The following is a 7,328-nucleotide window of genomic DNA, read 5'->3' as shown; positions in this document are numbered from 1 at the left end:
CATAACACGATGACTGTTTCGTGTATGTACTCTGTGAATGATAAGCATTCGTCTATTTCAGCAGAGTCATCGAATTTGAACTAGAAGTTTTAAATCATAAGATAAAATGGCGATGGATTGGAGATCATCTCAAATGATCTTTGTTTTAAACATTTCTCTCAACTGTGATCTTGATTCTTCGTTAAGTATGGTTATACCAAGAAACCGGTGTTAAAAGGACATTATCTTGGTTACAGCGACCCAAAACGGAGCCCTAAACTACAGGGACTGAAGATGACTTCAACACGTTACGTAAATTTGCTCATGCAACGAATCGGGACTGATGCGCATTTGCAATTCTAGCTAAAACGTGTCGCAGCACTTTGTGACTTTCACGGAATTAATCCGTTTTAAAAGCTTCAAATTTGCATAAATGCAACATTATACGTGACTCTAACTTGAAGTCGGTGGCCCAGTACAAAGTGTAGGCCTATGCAATTTACTGCCACAAAACTAATTACGAGTAGGTGAATAAAATCTGAATCTATTATGAATAAATTGTAATCTGATGGGACCATCTTCGCTCGTCAATATCAATGACTCAAACCTCTTACCACCGTCTGGCGGCATCAAGAGGAGTCATCTAGCTTTTGTCTGGAACAATTGCATTAATCTTCAGTGTGAATTAAAGGTCGATATTATTATGTAATACTGCTGAATGGGATCGGCCTCGACTGGCGAATGGAATATCGGCAAAAAATGATAAACGAATGACAAAAAAACCCTCAATTTGTGTGCACTGATGGTGATATATATTTTTTTGTTTTATGTGCAACACGTTCGTGTGTGTTACAAGAACAGATGGGGTAGGGTACACAACAGTTTATATGGACATTTTGTTTAGACAGTAGATCACACTTTGTTTATTTTTCTTTGTAAATACGATGCAAGGAAGGTGACGAAAAGACAACGTTCGTGCGAAAGGTTTTTAGCTGATCGCATAAAAAAAGTCTCCCCCAAATAACAGGTCACAGAAAGGTCCCAGAATGCACAAAATCCTGTTCAATTGACTCAGAATGACCATTCCCTTGAAATCTTTTCGTGCATCTTGTCTACACAATGTACCTGATTAAACCCATTCATTGGCCTTACGGGGTACTCCTATACGATAGCACTGCCCAGCTCGTGACAGTGACAGTAACTCAGTGAGGTAAAACATTCTGGTTCTCTGGGACCAGCAAAGAGATCACACATCATTTATTTTCACATTACCGCTCTCCTTCACAACATTAAACAATAACACTGCAGTCAAAACTATATTCTTCATAAATGCACGCAAAACATAATGATTTATGCATTGCTGAACGAAGACACAGTGCCTGACATAATAATGGGGGCCGGACACCGAATAACCTTTGGGGTGTACAGGTTGCACATTGTGGCTGGTTTCTCACGGTACCAAGATGCTCATTATTGTGTTGCCCACCTGCACTCTCTCAATCAGGATGAAAGTCAGCTTCTAAATTGCTGCTGACGAGCTGGGTTTCAATACGTGAAAGCGTCTAATAAGAATTGGTTACAACCTCTGACAACACCCGTGCTTCACTCAGTGTTATGCAGCCTTTCATACAATCCCAATAGTCATGTGATACGAAATCGAAACAGCTTTTTACTTTCATAGTGACGCTTGTGAAATATCCAAATAAAAAAAAATGTTATGTGGACCTCTGTGAACATTATTTTGGGCAATATTGAATCATGTCAATCCACTTCATGTTGCGTTTTCACACGGTCTTAAAAATATTAATTTAACAGATAATTTGAGTGAAATATATCACGAGCACGAAGTAACTTTCAATCAATAACCGTACTTGCACAGAACAATTATTAATGAATTCAACATTCGTTCGGACTACAAAATATCCTCAGATAGAAACAACCACGTTCCTTTGCCTTTGTGACTTAATACATCTCTCGTCAATACAATATCTCGTTCACAATTGCAGTTCATGTTCCATTTCCAGGACGAGCTCGAATCAATATTGATCTCTTTCATTTTCTGCTTGAAGGTTATTTCCTGGTGACACAGAAACTGACTGGCATCAGTCAGTGACGGGAATAAATTACCTTGACTTGCCAAATACATTAACTTCCATTGTTATTTGCTATGCGATACTGGGTTTGATAAAATATCAACGGCAGAAAAATGTCTACAGAAACAAAGTAGTATTCGTGCATCTACCTGGATATAATAATTCTTATGGTGTCCATATTATTTCAATAAATGATGAGACTCTCCGAGCAGTCTGAAAATCTTTTAACTAGCCGGCGTCGGCGCAGAACTATAGGTTCAGCTCAATCCTGTGGTTCAAAACTGCCAAATCCAAACACATGGCAATACAAATCTGTTATCTGTCCAAAAACGAATCCTACAACCAAGTGGCGCACCCAAGAGTTTGTCAATTTTTTTTAATTTTATTCCCACGATTTGACCTTGGTGATATGAATGTGGCCTATTTTCGAGTAGTGTAATAGGGTGCAAGTGGTGCCACCAACGTCAAAATAGTCCCCCCCAAAACCCCCCCCCCCAAAAAAACAACAACAATAACTTCTACAAAAATTGAAAAAAAAAAATTGTGAACCCCCCCAAAGCCAAATCCTGGGTGCACCACTGCTACAACCATAACCTATCGATAAACCGTAGCGCAACTGCGCGCGCGGCACTTTGAAGTTCTGAACCTACACCTTTTTTTCACCAAAAATACAACTGTTACGTCTAAAACGGACTACCGACAAGCTTATTTGATTGCACATAATATTGTATAAAGGGTATTTTTGACAATTTTAGTATAAATGAAAATTGAAAAAGGAAAGCACAAATATACGCTTGCTGAGATGTTAAAGACATGTCAATTTATATATTTCGCTATAATGGTGTAACAAAATTGAATCAATATGTTTAAATCCTTTAAAGGTAAAATGCCACTTCCCCGCTGCTTAATTTCAAGCGACATTAACCACACCATGGGAACGTACAGTTCGTGAATTTTACAAGTTGCACCGGCCGCAGGCTAGGCTTAGGCGATCGGCGATGTACAAAGCCAGGGAATAATAAATCGTAGAAATCAACAATATCAAATGAAATGGAGATTTTGAAAAGATGGATTATGCACGGTATGTGATTTTTATGTATTTCAACCTTTTAAGGGCGCATTCGAGTGTTGTTACACAACATTTATGCTGCATCGCGACAAGAAAAAATGGCCCAACTCGAACTAGTTCCATATGAACTCAATGAACACCGAAGTGAAACTTCAAAGACACCGCTTTGAAGTTCCTTTTTTTAGGGAAAAAACCTCCATATTCAACCCCTGCTGGTACGTAGCTTTTGCATTAGCATTGAATCGTATTATGACACTACAAATTTCCCGATTGCAACAATTTCAGTGTCTGATGATAAAACATCTGGGGCTGAATTGTGACACCACTTCAATGCAAAAAACATAAACGTTACGTAGCTCACGTATTTCCCCAAAACCTTTGTCAAATTTGAAGAAAAGACTCACTCACCACTTTAGGGCCGTTGTTCCAGACTTGTTAAAAACATGTCCAAATTGATTCTTGCGATTCTTTGCAGTTATTGTTGAGACGCCAAATGTTTATCATAAAAGTCGCTTTCTCTTGTCCGGATGTAACGCGGATGTCCACGAATGCAGTCAGCGACATGCTGTAAAATGGTAAATACGACAAAATTATAGGAAGTGACGTATACAACAGTGCGAGAACACATCACATTCATGTACAGTCAAAAGATACCGGTATGCAATTTTAATAACAAAACAAAGTGTATGAATGGAATGGCCATATGGTGCAGCTGCTGAGCTGTGACGTCACTGGGGGTTTTGCATAAATTGGCTTATCTCGCCGGGGGATCGTTTCGCGTTCATAGTTTCTATCTCGGTCATGGTTTGTGAACGAGAATTGAAACCAATTGTAACATACCGCCGTCAGAATTGTTATTAATGTTTTTTTTTATACAAACATGTCATGCAAGCCACGATTATGATACTGAACCCCAACCGAGTTACTAACCGAGTAGCCCAAGTGCTGAGCAAAAATTAGCAGAGAACGAGTAACACACGTTCACTATTGGGGAACATATAAGTCTGTTTAGTTCCTCCTAAATGATACTGTTATTTAAGATATTTATTTATTTAGATGTATCCAAGCACTTCCCACTTCCGAAAAACATATGTAACTTGATAAAAAAAAAAATGAAAATTAACAAATCAAAAAGGGTGTGTTGGTCAGTGCTCACGCGTACGCGTGAACCCGTATCACGCAAACATCTCGTTGGCACACAAAGTCCACCATAATTTGAATCATGTGGAAAAACCACAGCAGGAAGGAAAGAACGGCCAAGGAAAGGAATATAACAGAAAATAAACATTAACATATGGAACTGGATGTTTTTGAAATGCTTAATTTCTAAAGGGAATCGACACATTCGAGTGTAGTATGACATTAATTTTGGACTCCACAAAATGACAGTCTCTTTGTGTCGTCCATCCAGATCCCATACAAAGTACAGTGGGTATCTACAGGTTCTACGATAACAAAGTGGACTTCAGAATGAGTTTCTTAAAAACGACCCGGCACTAGAGAATGTCCTCGGGGGAAACATGGGTCGCCTTTTCGGAAGATGTCGTTTTTCAATTTGGCCTTCTTGACTCTAAAAGCTGAATACACCACCCTTGTCAAAGTGCAGAATAGACCTTTTCTCAATTAACTTGAGTACAGACTAATGCATTACTTTTTACCAAGTTAACGTGACAATTAGGATATCTCTCTGTTTTATTTCTACAAATGTAATAATAATGCGGTGCTTATATAGCGTTTTATAGGCCTATACCAAAAATCTCTAAGCGCCTCATAACTATTACCCCTGTAATTATGAGACAAGTTTTTGCAGCAGCTCGAGATTAGCACATTCTAGTCTCTTTACCCTCTCATACTCCTGGGTGGAGAGAGGCAACTGTAGTAGAGTGTCTTGCCCAAGAACACAATCTCTAAAAATGATGTACATGTACTCACCAAAATCGACCCAGTCTGTTTCTCCCCATGTAAGAATGAAGCATTTCCTACTCGCCTGCTCCCTATAGTACTGACTTCTAATTATCAATGTGCTAGTCTCCCAAGTTTCAGTATCGGTCTGCATTTCCTTGTCTTGACTGCCAAGTGCTTCCTCTTTCCAAACCGTTCCGTGTTAAGGTTCTCTGCGACCACGCTGACTTCACACCATGTCCATGACGGCTGAATGACTTGCATACAGCGCCCTCTCGGAGGACAAGTTAGCGAAACTCAGTGACAATGAAAGTATAATGTCTACCATTAGCATCACAGAGAAACAGAGACTTGTCCCTCAGTGAGGGCGCCCTTTATGGGTAGAGTCTATTGATCCAAGGTCAACTGAAGAGAACACGACAATAGCTGTTGTTTCATGTTTGTAAATTAAATAATAGTTATTACCCAGAACATGGGATTTATTTGCCCAACGTTCAGTTACCTGATAGTTTATCCATAAACTACGACTAGCATGCTAAATCTTGAATAATTTCCAATTTATAAAAAAAATAAAAACAGTTTGCTCATGTGCATGATTACTATAGCGTCTCCAAATTTTGCAAAATTATCTTTGCAATCGCGGGATAGAACAACAGATGGAGGATAAGTGACAACACAATCTCTATCATTACCACAGTCGCTCCGTCTGCTTAGTGTTATTTCGATTTATGAGGGCGCTCTCACCATATCAATAGAATCAATATCATTTTCCCTTTCACTACGTTTAAGCGTATTCTAGAGCAAGTTGCAACTGCTAAATGCTGTAAGAATAATGTTCAGCTGGGCCATTTTGACTACATTTGTCTTTATTCTCGCAATGCATGCACACCATACCTGATTCAGGACGCCTTGATAATTTCTGACAACTCGACCCACTTTTTACTTAAAAGCGAAACATTATGTTGCCGTTTAATGACACCGAACCGCCATGAATATCCATAATTGATCAGGCCTAATTAATTATTTCCCCAAAGTATTGAGAGTGCAATGTCAGAGCCATGAAAAATTGATAACTCCTTCGCCTAGACGATTATGCAAAAGCCTCAGAACAGGTGTGAAGTTTGCGACAGCCCAGCTGCGACAAGACAAAAGCGTTGGAATGTCAGCCCAATCCGCAAAATATTATGCATTGCACTTTATACAGCTGCAGACATACGCGGTGCGCGCACTATTGGCCAATCGAAATAGAGAGAGGCAGGGCCAAGAACCAGTTCAAACTGGATCTTCCGTTTTTTTGCTAAGCTTGCAGACGAAAATGACTCTTGACCAATCACAGTGCACGATTCCTCACGCAACTCCGTTTACATCTTCAGATATCTGCCTAGCCTTCAGTTGGGTTCAGACGACAATTTCAAAGAACATTGTAATCCAAGAACTGGAATTACTCTTCGCTCTGTCTTGAGAAAAGTGTTCACTTTAAGGGTGTTCTAAATGATGTCGTCGTGGATAATTTACATACAAGGTAGGCCTATTGTTTTGCAACACATGCACAACACTCAATCGTATAGAAATGAAAGCCAGTACTTCTTTTAATCTCAACTCAAAATTGTAAGTTGTCATTCATAATAGTATAGTCATTACGTTATTCATAATCCATACACAAGCTTAGTTACATCGCAACACAATGACACAGACACAACAGTTTTGCGTGCATTTTGTAACCATTTATTATTCCATAGTAAACTTCACAATTTCTCATCTTGCAAATTAACTTTCTGTTCAGTGAATCAAAGTTCTAGATTGAGTACATTACAATACACAACTTCCTTTTAACAAAACAAAGCGTAACAAAATAAAAACTTAAGGCAATAAACATCAGGTCTTGAGGTGCAAGTATTAAGTAGGGTCTACTTAGTACAAAAAAACCTTAATTCTTGACTAAAATACCTGAATACAGTAACATGAAAAATACCTGAATACAGTAGCATGAAATAGCTCAATATGGACATGTTGCAACTAGCCACCAAAGTAAAAAGGGTATAAATTTCTCAAAAATAAAGCATATTATTTTGAATTATCCTTAATAATAAGTTTAGTCAAGGAAAAAGTCTGCAATACTAAGTATTTTTGAGTGATGGCCAACATAGTCGCTATATGTACTTCTGGCAAGAGCATGGCCTCTAACAATAGAGCTGTCGTCGGTAACTGGTACACAGACTGTAGGCCCTCCGGTACTACGACAGATGTGACAACTAAAAGAACGACCACTATAATGACAAACAATA

This window comes from Patiria miniata, unplaced genomic scaffold, assembly GCF_015706575.1.
Source record: "Patiria miniata isolate m_02_andy unplaced genomic scaffold, ASM1570657v1 HiC_scaffold_7, whole genome shotgun sequence".
NCBI classification, from domain to species: domain Eukaryota; kingdom Metazoa; phylum Echinodermata; class Asteroidea; order Valvatida; family Asterinidae; genus Patiria; species Patiria miniata.
This window is presented reverse-complemented; position numbering follows the sequence as displayed.